General features: G+C 38.0%; 1 pseudogene; it reads left to right on the top strand.

The window, feature by feature from the left end:
* The first annotated feature begins 185 nt into the window (after window positions 1–185).
* LOC124961158 (aldo-keto reductase family 1 member B10-like) lies at window positions 186–9,966 on the top strand (annotated as a pseudogene).
* The last annotated feature ends 7,080 nt before the right edge of the window (window positions 9,967–17,046 follow it).

Raw genomic sequence — 17,046 nt, 5'->3', positions numbered from 1 at the left:
AGCCCCAGACTGGTGAAAGGCAACAAACCATGCAGTTATATCAGATAGACGCCTAGATTGTCCTTTGGTAACAGAAATGACAATAGTAGTTAATATTTAAGAATCTATTTTAAGCATGATATTTAATCCTCATAGGAATCTTTTGAAGTAAATATTATTTTTTGCCCTGTTTTTCTGGTGAAGGAATGGGGACAGAGAGGTAAGCTTCACTAGTAACAGGCAGGAGGGATTTGAACCTCCAAAGGCTGGCTCCAAAACCACAGCTCCCTAGAACTCAAAAGGGAAGTGATTGGTGCCGCTTTGCTTCCTGGAAGTTCCCTGAGTCCTGTATTAGATTGTTGCTCCATACCCCAATACCTATTAGATGATAGAGTTGAGACTTTGACAAACAACAAAAGGTACTGAGTGATTCATTCCACAGAGCAAGTAGGCACCTAGGTGTCCAAGCAGACAAAGGCCACCCAAGTGATCCTTCCAAAGGTAAAGAATAAAACTCACTTTCAATGGTGATCTTTGTTCTCTACCTGAATAAGAACTGTCTGGAAACTTTTAAACAAGCATTTTTCACATGGCATTCATGAAACTTGCATGGGAAAAAGATCTCATCTTCATTTGTACTATCCTTTAACTGAAAGCTAGCATTTTCTTCAGTTACAAATGTTGACGGCAAACTATAATAGTAGTAGCAATTCCTGTGACTTTGTAACCAATTGAAATCACGCCTATTTTTTATTGTGACATTTTGCCAGCATCAAAAAGATCCCTTACACTAGTCACTTCTTTGAAATTTCATCAGTTACAAGACTTACTGCTAAATCTTGTTAAGACATCAATAAATACCTGCACTGATAAGTCAGGAATATATTTTCCAATAGTATGATAATGATATTTTAATATATTTAATGCATTTAAAAATCATCATTCTGAGAAGACCTCTGTAAGCACAGAAAGGTTCAGATTGGATCTTTCCAATCTAAATGCATTCATGACCATGAGTCTGGGCACTCCCTTCCTGGGAGTGCTTCAGATGGATTTCTCTTCCCTGCTTCATAACCTTGACCCTTTTTGATTTCTGGCAACTCTTAGATCTTGGTCTCATTCATTCAGCACAGAGGATCCTATGGTTCATTTTTAAGGCCACCTGTAGACCCTCCCAGAGGATCCTCAAAGAGCAGAGCAAATTTAAAGTCTTCCAAAAAAATTTAAAATTCTGGCTTAGAAATCAAACCAGAATTCTTAGCATAATATTCTACAGTTCCATCCACTTACTAGAAAATGCCATAATTTTATTTTTCTTTATGGCTGAGCAGTATTCCATTGTGTGTATACATACATCATTTTCTTCATCCGTTCGTTTGTTCTAAAGTGCTGCTTCTAGCTCCTTTCTTCCTTTGGTCTGTCTCTCCTTTCTTCATTACCTCTTTCCCTCCTCTCCTCTTCTTTTACAGGTATCAGACCAATTGCCTCTTGCTCCCTCACTTCATTCTTCACAGAAGCCTTACCCAATAAGTCTCTTGCTGTCTCATCTCGTCTCAGGACCTTCTGAATGGATAAACTGGGGAAATACTCTTCTAAATTCACAATTCATGCTGGTACATTAAAATCTTGGAGAGGTCTTGCAGGAGAAAGCCTTTTTTTAACATCGTTACTACTCAGTGTTTCCCAAGCTTATTTGACCATAAAACATTTTTTTAACCCTGAATTCATAAACTATTGAGTGGATCACTGCCAAGATCGAATTCTCTCTACTTGCAGCTACCCTTCAAAACAGCTCAAAATGTCAGAAGGTTGAGAGTGCAGCAGCTTGTTCGCTCAGAGGTGCTGGCTTGATGCATGGAACAACTGGGCCCCAGTCTGTTCTGGCTCTCAGTTCACCTCTGAGTGCAATTCACATTAGCAACTGTGATCTGCAAAGCCATTTTGGCCCTTGGTTAAGTGAAGTCATTTGGATCTAAATGCTGCTTTTAATGGCTTCTAATTTTACTCATAAAATTTTTCAATCATAAAAATCTTCATTTTTAGTACCAGATTGGGAATTTTGTCAGCAAATCACTTGATCTACAGTCACTAAGGTGATTTCAAAGAACCCCTTCCATCTGGCCAGTTTTCCTGTTCTCAGTCCTGCCAAGATCAGACCATAAACTCAACTTTTCAATTTGGAATGCAGGAGTTAGCTGCTTCCATATTTAGTGCACATTCAGCTCATTCGATTTCTTGGTTCCCCTCTGATATTAAGTACATGCATATCTATCCTCTCCCACTAGATGGACATCCGTGAAAGGTAATATGTCATTGTTATGGTTTAGATGTGGTGTCCCCCAAAAGCTCACGTGTGAGATGATGCAAGAAGATTTGGAGAAGAAATGATTTGGGTTACAGCCTCAACCTAATCAGTGTATTAATCCATGATGCAATTAACTGAATGGTGACTGGAGGCAGGTGGGGTGGGGCTGGAGGAAGTGGTTCTTTAGAGGCATGGCTATGGGGTATAGATTTTGAATCTAGTGAATGGAGTCTCTCTCTGCTTCCTGATTATCATGTGAGCTGCTTCCTTCTGCCACACTCTTCCTCCATGATGTTCAGTCTCACCTTGAACCCCAAGGAATGGAGTCTGCTGTCTATAGATTGAGACCCCTGAAACCGTGAGTCCCTAAATAAACTTTTCCTCCTCTACAATTGTTCTGGTTGGGTCTTTTAGTCACAGTAGAGTAGCAAAATAGCTGACTAAAACAGTCATGAAAGTTTATGCCCCCCAAAATACATATGTTGGAACCTCAACTTCAAGGTAGTCGTGTATTAACAGGTGGGGCCCTTGGGGGACTTTTGAGAAGTGATTATGTCTTCCCACGTAAGTGGACTTTATGCCTTTATAGAAGAGACTTCCCAGAGCTGCCTGTACCTTCCCTTTCACCTGTCATGTAAGGGCACAGCATTGGTCCCTTTTTGGTCTTCCATCCTTTCTGCCTTTTTTTTTTTTTTCCCTTGGTACTAGGGCTTAACCCCATAGGCACTTAATCACTGAGCCACATTCCCAGCCTTTTTAAATGTTTTTTTAATATTATTTTTAATTTGTTCTTATTAATTATATCTGACAGAATGTATTTTGACATTATACATATATGGAGTATAATTTCTCATTCTGATTGTACATGATGTAGAATTACATTGGTCATGTAATTATATATGCACATAGGAAAGCAATCTCCAATTCATTCTACTCTTTCCTATTCCCATTCCCCCTCATTTCCCTTCATTCACTTTTGTCTAATCGGAACTACTTCTATTCTTCCCTACCCTGCCCCTTATGGTGAGTTAGCATCTGCATATCAGAGAGAACATTTGACCTTTGGTTTTTTTAGGATTGGCTTATTTCATTTAGCATGATATTCTCCAGTTCCATCCACTTACTATCAAATGCCATAATTTCATTTTTCTTTATGACTGAGTAGTATTCCATCATGTGTGTGTGTGTGTGTGTGTGTGTATATATATATATAATTTTCTTCATCTGCTCAGTTTTTGAAGGGCACTTAGGCTGGTTCCATAGTTTAGCTATTGTGAATTGAGCTGCAATGAACATTGATGTGGCTCTGTCACTGTAGTATGCTGATTTTAAGTACTTTGTGTATAAACTGAGGAGTGGGATAACGGGATCAAATGGTTTTATTTTGAACCAGAGTCTCACTCAGTTGCTTAGGGCCTCACTACATTGTTGAGACTGGTCTCTTGCCTCAGTCTCCTGAGCTGTTGTGATCACAGGCATGCACTACCATGCCCAGTTCATCCTTTTCACCATCTGAGGACACAGCATTTGGCCCTTCTGGAGGATACAGCAACAAGGTATCATCTTGGAAGCAGAGAGCAGCCCTCATTAGATATCAAATCTGCTGGTAGTTTGCAACTAGGTTTCCTAGCCTGCAGGACTGTGAGAAACAGAATGTCCATTATTTATGAATTACCAAGTCTAAGATATTTTGTTATAGCAGCAGAAATGGACTAAGATGCTGCATATTTTGGCAAAGTGCTTTGTGCCTAATGCTTAGTTAAATGGAAGGAAGGAAGAAAGGGAGGAAGGAAATGAAAAGGTGGGGGAGAAAAAAGAGAGGGGAAGGAAGGAAGGAAGGAAGGAAGGAAGGAAGGAAGGAAGGAAGGAAGGAAGGAAAGAGCAAAGAGGGGAGGGGAAGATTATACTTGCACAAATAAGAACTAAAAGATGGTCTTTTGGTTTATACTTAACATTTGTTCAAAATAGTGTTGATATTTTTTTCATGCCCAAATATATTTTACATACTGCAATGAAAATTTATTTTTTCAAGTGTTCATGAGGCAAGGAGCTCAGGGAAACCAGGGAAATTAATAAAGTATAAGGGTCTACTGCATTTTCATTAAGGAAACCCTGAATCAATTCATTTCTGCTGTGTTGTCTTTTGCAATCTCCCAACCTACTGAGTTGGAGAGTAATTAATTATGAATTAGACTGACAGTTATATTGACTTCTTGATATGCAAGAAGGAACAAGTACCTAAATAATATTTTTTTTAAATCCCTAGGTAAGGATATAGTTTTCTTGTTGCTATATAAATACCAAGATCTTCATTTTAAAAATATAATCCAAATTCCTGATTTGAATAAAACATAATAGTCCATTATATTAATATTACTGCTTTTAATTTTGAGTCATGAATTACTCAATGGGACAAAACTAAATATCCCATTTATGCCAAATAATGATCCATTAAAATATAAATTTAGAAAATGAAAAATTTGAGTTCTTATCATTGCTTTTAATTTTCTGCCTTTACAAACCAATGGAAATTGTTTAAAATATAATAATTTTTCATACATTTATGATTACATTTTAGTGAAAATGCCACAATTAAGATATTGATAATACAGTTAGTCAGGCTCAATGATGCAATATTTTTTAAAGAAAATCAGAAAGCAATAAGTTTAATCCCTGATTTACGATGGTGTCTGTCTAGCAACCTCTGATCCCACGTTCTAAACTTCTCTTAAAACACATTATGCAACAACAGAAAAAATAAAACCAATAACACCACAAAAATATACTCCTAGGGATTATTTCAACATAAAAAGTCCAATAGAATCGCAAACTAATTGGGCCTGAACTGAAGAGAATAAGGACAAACTTCTTCCTCCCTCAGGGTCATTCCCCACGTTCAGTACATGAGCATGAACCATGGAGACAGGTAGGTAGCTGCTACTGTTGTGCCGGAGACCACTTTGGAGACCCTCACAATGTTATTGACCGTCCCTTACCTTCGTTGTACTCTGTCCCCCAATACTACCAGGTTTGGGCTTCCAAAGTCAAATTGGAGGCTGCAGTCACCAAATGGAGGGCTACAAGGGACAGGTGCATCCCTCCAGGCATGCCCCCCATGACCCACCCCTTCCAGCCATACCACCCCGTCAGTCCATCCAAACCAGAATGGGCCGAGTAGGTTACAGCTGTCATTCACAGGAGCACTCAGGGGATGGATTTCAGGGGACATCCATCCACAATGGATGGTTAGGTTTCTGTGCCACAGCATGTCTAGACATTTGATCAAGCTTTATCATGGGTGTGTCTGTGAAGATGTTTCTGGACAAGATTAATATTGAAATAGGTAGACTGAGTAAAGCAGATTGCCCCCTAATGTGGGGAAAAGGGACTCCTACAATAAGTTGAATTCTGAACAGAACAGAAAGACAGACCCTCCTGTGAGTGAGAGAGAAGACCTTCCACCTGAATGCCTCAGCCAGGACATTGGGCACTCCTACCTTTGGACTTGAACTGAAGCATCAGCTCTTCTTGGGTCTTGAGGCTGCCAACCTTCAGAATGGAATTTGTGCCATCTACTCTCCTGGGTCTCAGGCCTTTGGACTAAGATTGGAACTATCCCACGAGTTCTCCTGGGTCTCCAACTTGCCGACTGCAAATCTTGGGACTTGTCAGCCTCCATAATCAAATGAGTCAATTTCTTATAAATCTCTCTTATTATATAGATATGTGTGTGTGTACATATATACCTTATTGGTCCTCTTTATCTGGAGCACTCTGACTCCTACAAGTAGCCTCTTAATCAACTCCAGGTCACTGCTGTCCCTCCCTATTCCATTTTCCACAGAGCTTCCAGAACATTCTCAGACTACACATCCAATCATGGTGCCACCCTACCTCAGATCCTTAACAGGCTTCTGGTCCATCTCAGGAAGACATTCACATCCCCATGAGGGCTGCCTGGTCTGCACAGGGGGACCCCTGTGCCTGGCTTTAGCCTCCCTAGGTTTCTTTTGTCCAAATGCTCTAAGTTTTTTTTCTAGCCCTGAAGGTTTGCACAATCCATTTCCTCTGCCCGAAATAGTTTTTCTTCCAACCAATAGGATGCTGATTCTAATTCATCCTTCATTGCCTTGGCTTGGGGAAATTTCCACAACTTTCCCAACACAATTCCAGGACAAAGGTCCTATTATAAATTGCGTCCTGCATTTTCCACTGTGACCATAGCATGAAACTAAAAGTTACTTGTATAAGGATTTGCTTGCTGTTTCCTCTGCCAATCCATTCCTGTCATGAAGAGGTATCTTCAGTGTTTCCAGGGAGAGCACACAAGTAACCTCTCAGTAGATATTCCTTAACAAAAAATTCATGAATGTTCTATTTTTTAAGAAACCCATTGAATAAAATAACTCAGCTAACTATAAAAGAATATGCAAACACAACACTATATGCTAAAAATAAAAGGGAAATCATTTAAGGACCATAACATACTCCCAACTGCAATGCCTCTCCCTTAGTATTAGACTTAATTACTGTATTTAAGTTTAGTTTTTGAAAGCATAATATTTTTATTTTAATAACCTGAATTAGCATCTTAATCCATAAAAATATGTGCTCTCTAATAATTAGAGTGCTGTGTAAAAACTATTTAATTTTTTCATATAGCACCATGGATGCCAAAGGGATTGGATAAGGGACATGCAGGTACCAGTGGCACTAGAAAGGGAAGAAAGATAATAAGGAAGGGAAATATTAGTGAAAGTAGTGAAGTGCTTCCAGGGAGTACAGAGGAGACACAAACTTGGGTTCCTAGAGCTGACCAGGAAGGCTTGGAGAGGGCCGGACTGCATGCAGCTTAGTGACACATATTAGTGAAATTAAAATTTTAATGTCGCTGAAGTTGTATTTTTAGAGTCCTGGGGAAACTTAGGTTCCATATATGAAATACCTAGAGCATCATAATTGAGTAAATTTTAGATTCATCACTTCTGAATGACCTTAATAGTGCCATTATTTTCGTTGGAAAAGGCTAATAAGCCAGATCCCTGTACCTAAGTTCCACTTCATCTTATCTTCCACCTAAACCATGTTTTTCCAATTTTATTACAAGAAGCCGCAGAAGAAGTTGTAAAAATCGCTAACTCCTGGGTCTGACCTCTGGAGACTTCAGTTCAAAGGGCCTGAGGTAGATCCTGAGAATTAGCATGTTAACAAATTAAAGGAGCTTCTGATGCAGATGTCCTGTGAACCAGAGACAAGCATTAATATAGAACCTCTAAATACACCTGTGACATCCGTGCTTTAAAACTACCCCAAGTGAGATATTATGGTACCAAACAAAATAAATTAAACATCAATTGAACACACAAAACACTCAGTAGTGGAATTCATAGCCATCTTAATTTTCTTTAGTATTTTTTTGTGTATTTCCTGAGTTTTATGTCAAGATACAGACTTTTAAAACCAGAAAGCAATGTTTTAAAAATGATCAGTCTATGCTACCTTATTTTTAGTGTATAGTCTACTCACATTAAAGAACATGGAAAATAGTCAAAGGAAATACATTAAAATACTAGATATGGTAATAGTCTTTGATGAAGAGATTTTTTTTTCTTTCTTTTCTTTTTTTTTTTTTATCATTTTAATCATTTTTAATGGAAGAACATTAACTTTATTTTTAAAACTACAGTAAGTTTTTCTTTTCTACCCAAAGAGTTATCTTTCCTTCTCAAACCATTTCATAAAGTACCTGACAAGTTTTGACAGAAGTAATACCAAGTCCCCATTACAATCCTGCTCAGGCACTGAAAATAAACCAAAGCAAAAGTGTGAAGGCTGTGAAATTGCTTTGATTTATGTGTGTCTCCATCCTCCTCTTGTGCTATATTCTCCCTCTTGTACAGGCATACATTCCTCCATCTGATCCCATCCCATCCACCTTCTCAGGCATAGTGTTTTCCTACTTTTAAATCTCTTGCCCCTTTCCAAACAGACACCAGCTATTATCTCATTTAAATCTTGAAATTACTCACTTTCTAGTGTTAACTCCCAAGAAAACTCTCGAGAAAACCCACCTGCCCCAAACCCTTCACCTCCATATTTCCTTTAGCAGGAACATTGAGGGACTCAGAACTTCACCCCTCTTAACTCCAACACTCACTGCCTGGCTACCACTGTTGGCTTTGATACTGAAATAATCCCAGACCACACCTTGACTCTTGTTCAGTACACCGCAGCCCCTGCTCCCATGTCACACATTGTATCCCGCATCCTGGTAATCCTACAGTTCTGTACATGCCTTTTCTGTCCCTCCCTTCTGTTCTTTCTCTCCTAAAACCCCACCATTAATCAGGGCTCATTCATTATTAGCACAAGCCACTAGATCTGAACTTCTCTCTAAATTCAGTCAGTTCCCCTGTAATGCAGTATAGGTGTTACCAAAAATCACCATGCTATTCAAAACCACCCAGTAAAACCATAGAGTGTATGGAGGAAAAGTATCAGAGCACAACACTCAAAAACTTGGTTAGTGACACTGTTAAGAAAAAAAGATACTGAACTGATGAAAAACAGTGGCACGATCTTATATATATGAAATAATTAAGCATATTACAACCCTAGACATCTATCTGCTCTCTTAGAACCATCACCACCTGCATGGAGTTCAGTACCAAAGCCAAGATTTGGGTCTGGGTGACTAGAAGTCTCCTCTGGGCAAAGCTGTGAAAGTGTCCATTTATGGGCCATAGAGATTGGATATTGCCACATGGACTGTGCCTAGGTCTATCAGAATAAGAATGAAATGGGAGATGCCATGCAAGAGAAGCTCAGAGAGAAGGTGGTGAAGGAGGAGGACCTCTTTACCGTTAGCAAGTTGTGGTGCGCCTACTTTGAGAGAACATTCTGAAGGAAGCCTGTGGGGCGATCCTCAAGGATCTGAAGCTGGACTATCTGGATGCCTATCTTATTTATTGGCCTCAGGGATTTCAGTCTTGGAAGAACTTATTCCCCAAAGATGATAAAGGCAACAAGCTTATCAGTAAACTAACATTCTTGGATTCCTGGGAAGTATAGAGGAGCTGGTGGATGAGGGATGGTGATGCCAGGGGTATCTCCAACTGCAACCACTTCCAGGTGGAAAGAATCTTGAACAAGCCCAGACTCACATATAAACCAGTGACTAATCAGGTTGAGTGTCTCCCATACCTCACCCAGGAGAAACTGATCTAGTACTGCCACTCCAAGGGCATCACTGTCTCAGCTTGTAGCCCCCAGGACACTCCAGGTAGACCTGGGGCCAAAACAGAGGAACCTTCACTACTGGAAGACCCCAAAAGTAAGGAAATTGCTGCAAAGCACAAAAAAATCTCTCAGCCCAGGTTCAAATCTGTCTCCAGATCCAGAGGAACGTGGTGGTGAGCCCTAAGTCTGTGACACCAGAATGCATTGTCAAGCACTTTCAGATCTTTGGCTTCACATTGAATGGTGAGGACATGGCCATCAAACTCAGCTTCAACGGGAACCTGGAGGGCCTTTGTCCTGGCTGGCCAGGCTCATTTGGTGGAATACCCCTTCAGTGCCAATTCCTGAAGCTGAATCTCCTGATGGGACACCTGGTGGATTCCTTCTCTTCAATGGAGTGGAACTCACTCTCCCTGAGGACTATGTTAGCTAAGTTTATGTGAAATCATACTATGCCTGACCATGTTGTAGGTCAGAATCTAGGCAATGTTTTTTTAAAAAAAAAAAAAAATTTATTGGTGCATTATAATTATAAATAATGGGATTCATTGTACCCTAATTGTACATGCATGCAACATTAGTTGTTCAATCTCCTTCCCAGAACCTTCTTTTTTCCCCCTCCTCCCTCCCCCTAGGCAAGGTTTTATTTAGATCCATGTGCTGAACTAGAAGACTTACCACAGGGAAGTATGACTCAGGTGAACAAGTGACTATTTCTGACTAAATGTTTTTTAAACAAAAGGAGTTCGGCTAACATTAAGGATGCAAAAATAAAAAGAAATAGAAGTTGAAAAAGGAGTATAAGAAATATTGCTCTCTACCTTGAAAAAGACCTTAATTATTATGCCTATAGAGTAGACCACAAGAAAGTCAAACCACAACTCAGTAACAATAAAGTAACTAGAAAACATCCCAAATAACAGATCATGATATGGCATACTTCTTAGCAAGCTATGGATCGAAGAAGAAATCAAAATGGAAATCAGAAAATGTCTAGAACTAGCTGGTCATGGTGGCACATGCCTGTAATCCCAGTAACTCAGGAGGCTGAGGCAGGAAGATAACGAGTTCAAAGCCAGCTCAGCAACTCAGTGAGACCCTGTCTCTAAATAAAATACAAAATAGGGCTGGGGAAGTGGCTGAGAGCCCCCCAAAAAATGTCTTGAACTAAATAGTAATAAAAATATGATTTCAAAATCTGAAGAATGCAGCCAAAGCAGTGCTTAGAGGAAGTTATATAACTTTATGCACTTACAGTTGTGCACCACGTGACAATGTTTTGGTCAGCAACAGGCTGCGTATATGAACCCATAAGATCACATCACTTAAGGACTTTGCAGCTGTCTAGATTGTGTTTAGTACCCTCCATGATGTTCGCCCAATGATGAAATCACCTGACAATGTGCTGCTTAGAATGTATCCTGGTGGTTAGGGGACACGTGACTGCATTAGAAATGAACTATTCTAAGTTAATGTGATAAACTTTCTCCCCAAAGAAGCTAAAATCACCATAGCAGAGTAAACCACAGAAACTAAAGATGGAAACTATAAATGAAAGCAGAAACTCACAAAATAGGAAGAAAATAAATGACAAAAAATTAACATAGCTTAAGATTTTTTTGTTTTGTTTTGTTTTTTTAAAGATTAGTAATATCAATAAGCCTTAGAAAGGAAGGAAAGTAAAAAGAGCTATAGCCACTATCAGGAATGAATAAAATGCCTCCAGTCTGCATCTATGACATGGAATATTTACTAAAGAAGCAACATGAAAAACTTTTCATCCATTCATTTGAGGAATTCCCTAGAAATGGCCAAATTCCTTCAAAACCACGATTTTGCAAAGGTGGCAAAATAGAAATCAAAATTATTGAGAGTATATATTTGTTAAAAGAAATCGAATGCTTTGTTTAAAGAAAATTCTACAGCCAGAATTCACTGATGATTTCTACTAAACTTTTTAAAAAATATTTTGTTTTAGTTGTTGATGGACACATACCTTTATTTTACTTTTATGTGGTGCTGAGGATTGAACTCAGGGCCTCATGAATGCTAGGCAAGTGCTCTACCACTAAGCCACAACCCCAGTCTCTCTACTAAACTTTTAAGGAAGAAGTAATTGTAATAGTGTACAAACTCTTTCACATATAAAGGAAGAGAGAAAATATCACAACAGACACGAGTGAAATACAAAACATAATTAGAAGCTATTTTGAAAATCTATATTCCAACAAAACAAGTTTCTAGAGATATATGAATTACCTAAACTGAACGAGGAGGACATACACAACTTAAAAAAATCAATTTCAAGCAATGAAATAGAAGAGGTCATCAAAAGCCTACCAACAAAGAAAAGTTCAGGACCAGATGGGTTCTCAGCCCAGTTCTACAAAACCTTTAAAGAGGAGCTCATTCCAATACTCCTCAAACTATTCCATAAAATAGAAGAGGAGGGAACCCTCCCAAAATCGTTCTATGAAGCCAATATCACCCTGATACCTAAACCAGAGACACATCGAGGAAAGAAAATTTCAGACCAATATCCTTAATGAACATCGATGCAAAAATTCTCAACATAATTTTAGCAAATCGCATACAAAAATATATTAAAAAGATAGTGCACCACGATCAAGTGGGTTTTATCCCAGGGATGCAAGGTTGGTTCAACATCTGGAAATCATATCAGCAGACTTAAAGTTAAGAATCACATGATTATTTCAATAGATGCAGAAAAAGCATTCGATAAAATACAGCATTCCTTCATGTTCAAAACACTAGAAAAAATTGGGGTAGTGGGAACATTCCTTAACATTATAAAGGCCATATACGCTAAGCCCATGGCCAATATCATTCTAAATGGTGAAAAACTGAAAGCATTCCCCCCCAAAACTGGAACAAGGCAGGGATGCCCTCTTTCACCACTTCTATTCAACATCGTCCTTGAGACTCTAGCTAGAGCAATTAGACAAACCAAAGAAATTAAAGGGATACGAATTGGAAAAGAAGAACTCAAACTATCCCTGTTCGCTGATGACATGATTATATATTTAGAGAATCCTGGAAATTCCACCAGAAAACTTTTAGAACTCATAAGTGAATTCAGTAAAGTAGCAGGTTACAAGATCAATGCTCATAAATCCAATGCATTTTTATATATAAGTGATGAATCTTCAGAAAGAGAAATTAGGAAAACTACCCCATTCACAATAGCATTGAAAAAAATAAAATACTTGGGAATCAATCTCACAAAAGAGGTGAAAGACCTCCACAATGAGAACTACAGAACACTGAAGAAAGAAATTAAAGAAAACCTTAGAAGATGAAAAGATCTCCCATGTTCTTGGATAGGAAGAATTAATATTGTCAAAATGGCCATACTACCTAAAGTGCTATACAGATTCAATGCAATTCCAATTAAAATCCCAATGTTGTACCTTACAGAAATAGAGCAAGCAATTATGAAATTCATCTGGAAGAATAAAAAACCCAGAATAGCTAAAGCAATCCTCAGTAGAAAGAGCGAAGCAGGGGGTATCACAATATCAGATCTTCAACTCTACTACAAAGCAATAGTAACAAAAATGGCATGGTATTGGTACCAAAATAGACAGGTAGATCAATGGTACAGAATAGAGGACACAGACACAAACCCAAATAAATACAATTTTCTCATACTAGACAAAGGGTCCAAAAATATGCAATGGAGAAAAGATAGCCTCTTCAACAAATGGTGCTGGGAACACTGGAAAACCACATAAAACAGAATGAAATTAAACCCCTATCTCTCACCCTACACAAAACTCAACTCAAAATGGATCAAGGACCTTGGAATCAGACCAGAGACCCTGCATCTTACAGAAGAAAAAGTAGGTCCAAATCTTCAACTTGTTGGCATAGGATCAGACTTCCTTAACAGGACTCCCATAGCACAAGAAATAAAAGCAAGAATCAACAACTGGGATAGATTCAAACTAAAAAGCTTTCTCTCAGCAAAGGAAACTATCAGTAATGTGAAGAGAGAGCCTACAGAGTGGGAGAATATCTTTGCCACTCATACTTCAGATAGAGTGCTAATTTCCAGAATCTATAAAGAACTCAAAAAACTACACCAAGAATACAAATAATCCAATCAACAAATGGACTAAGGAAATGAACAGACACTTCTCAGAAGATGTATAAGCAATCAACAGATATATGAAAAAATGTTCAACATCTCTAGTAATAAGAGAAATGCAAATCAAAACTACCCTAAGATTCCATCTCACCCCAATTAGAATGGCGATTATCAAGAACACAAGCAACAATAGGTGTTGGCGAGGATGTGGGGAAAAAGGTACACTCATACATTGCTGGTGGGGTTGCAAATTAGTGCAGCCACTCTGGAAAGCAGTACGGAGATTCCTCAGAAAGCTTGGAATGGAACCACCATTTGACCCAGCTATCCCACTCCTTGGCCTATACCCAAAGGACTTAAAATCAGCATACTACAGAGATACGGCCACATCAATGTTCATTGCTGCTCAATTCACCATAGCCAGATTGTGGAACCAACCTAGATGCCCTTCAGTTGATGAATGGATAAAGAAACTGTGGCATATATAAATATATACAATGGAATATTACTCTGCAATGAAGAATGATAAAATTATGGCATTTGTAGGCAAATGAAAGAAATTGGAGAATATCATGCTAAGTGAGATAAGCCAATCTCAAAAAACTAAAGGACAAATGATCTCGCTGATAAGCAAATGAGGACATATAATGGGGGGTGGGAGGGGTTAGTGTTAGGGTTAGGGTTAGGTTTAGGGTTAGGGATAAGGAGGGTGGTAAGAATGGAGGAAGGAAGGACTGTGTAGAGGGAAAAGAGGGGAAAAAAATAATGAATCAAACATCATTGCCCTATGTAAATTTAGGATTACACAAAAGGTATGCCTTGACTTCATGTACAAATAGAGAAACAACATGTATCCCATTTGTGTACAATAATAAAAAAAAAGGAAGAGAGAATGTTTTCCAATTCTGTTTATAAAGCCAGTATAACACTGAGAAAGTTACATTACAAAAAACTACAGATTAATATTCCTCCTAAGTATAAACACAAAAATCCTTGATAAAATATAAGAAAATCAACTCAGCAATATATAGAAAGGATAATACTTCAATAGAGAATGGGATTTATTCTAGGAATGCATACTTGGTTTAACACTTAAAAAGGAAACAATGTCTATTCTAATGTGAATGTGTCCCCTCCAAAATTTATGAGTCAGAAACTTCAGCCCCCAATGCAGCCGGTGCGGCCTCCTGGGAATTAACAAAATATGTGATTAACTTAGTAGATAAAGGAAAAGTCTTTGATGAAAGTCAATACTGGTTCATAGGCAAAAACTAATAATAGAAGTCAGTAATAGAAGGGGATTTTTCTCAATTGAATAAAACATGTCTACAAAGCACTGGCAGTTACTATCATTCTCAGTGCTGGACTGTTAGATATTCTCCAGTTATTATATTCTCCTAAATTGGGAATATAATAATGATATCCACTCTTACTACATCATTTCAATATTAGACTAGTGGTTCTAGCCAGGACAATAAGACAACAAAAAAAGAGATAAAATTCATAATAATTGGAAAGAAAAAAATGAAACTTTTATTTACAGATAGCATGATTTTATACATAGAAATTCAAAGATATAAAAAAATTGATTGAACTCCAGTTTAATATGACTGCAGGATACAAGGTCAGATCAATGGTATTTCTATATGCCAGGATACACAAAAATCAACTGTAATATACATGCAACCAACAATTGCAAATTAAATTTTAGAAAACTACCATTTATAATAGCATCAAATAACATTAAACACTTTTGAATAAATTTAATAAAAACTGTATAAAGTCCTCAAAACTGAAAATAATGCTGAGATAAAGGAGGCATAATAAATGGTGAGAAACACAATTTTCATGAAATGCAAACCTCAGTAGCATTAAGATTTCAATTCTCCCTAAATTGACTTTTAGATTCAGTGCAAGTTCAACAGATGTTGCAGAGGTTGAGGGGTCAACTTTTCATTACTATAAGACCTGAGATAGTCGACCATACAGAAAAAAGGGTTATTCTGGCTCACAGTTTTGGAGGTTCAGTCCATGAAAGACTGGCCCTGCTTCTTGGAGCCTGTGGTGAGGCAGCACATCATGGTAGGGTAGCACCTTGTGACAAAGCAAAACTCAGTTCATGGCCAAGAAGTGAAAAAGAGCAAAGAAGAAGCCAGAGTCCCCAAGTTCCCTCCAAGGGCATGTCCTCAATGACTTGAAGACCGCCTGTGAGGCTGCACCTCCCAACAGTGCTACTCCAGGGACCAAGTCTTTAACACAGAGCCTTTGGGGGACATTTAAGATGCAAACTATAGCAGGAAGTGAGTGGAATTATGCTGCTGATTGGAACATAAAATGGCACAATCTCTTTGAAAAATCTATTTGACTATTTTTAATAATGTTAATCACAGAGTTATCCTAGGATCCAGGAATTCTAGTCCTACTCAAATACAGCAAGTAAGTATATCCACAAGAAGACTCCTCCAGGATCCTCAGTAAAGCTTTATTCATAATAGGTCAAAATGGGAATCAACTACTCGTCCATCAACAAAAGAACATATAAACCAATTAGGATACATTCGCAGGGTAGAAAACTGCTCAGTGATAAAAAAAAAAAGAATGATTAATACATGTTAGAGTATAAATGAATCTCAAAAACATTTATGGTGATTGAAAAAAAGATATAAAAAGTACACACTGTAAGATTTCATTCATATGGAGCTTAAGAATAAGCAATGTTATATAGAGAGATTAAAGAACAGGCACCAAAGATAGATAGGAGGAATTGGTTCTAATGATCTATAGCAACTGGTACTGGTAGTCAAAGACAATTGATTATATATTTTGAAATGCTAGAGAAAAATATTCCAAAGTTTCCCAACACATAGAAATGGTAAATGTTTAAGGAGATGGAAATGTTAATTACCCTGATTTGATCAATATGCATTTCATACATGTATCAAATTTTCAACTGTACCCCACAATTATGTACAAATATTATGGTCAATTAAAAAATTTTAAAGAATGAGCAATACTTATCTGTGCTTCTAGAAACCAAAACAGTAGTCACATCTGGCAGGTGGACATTCATTTTAAAAAGCTAGGCACAGAGGCACCCATCTGTAATCCCAGTGACAGGGGAACCTGCAGCAGGAGGATTGCAGGTTTGAGGCCAGCCTCCACAACTTAGTGAGGGCCTCAGAAATGTAGTGAAACCCCCACCTCAAAATAAAAAATAAAAAGGGCTAGGGATGTAGTTTAGTGCTAAAGCACCCAAGTTCAATCCCCAGTGCCAAATAATAACAATAATAATAATTATAATAATGAGGCATAAGAGAATTTTCTGGAATAATGACCCTGCCTTATATCTTGACCTAAATGGTGGTCACAAGTATTCCCCTAGCATAATGCAAGTTCTATGAAGACAAGGTTT

This window comes from Sciurus carolinensis, chromosome 12, assembly GCF_902686445.1.
Source record: "Sciurus carolinensis chromosome 12, mSciCar1.2, whole genome shotgun sequence".
NCBI classification, from domain to species: Eukaryota; Metazoa; Chordata; class Mammalia; order Rodentia; family Sciuridae; genus Sciurus; species Sciurus carolinensis.
This window is presented reverse-complemented; position numbering and strand designations above follow the sequence as displayed.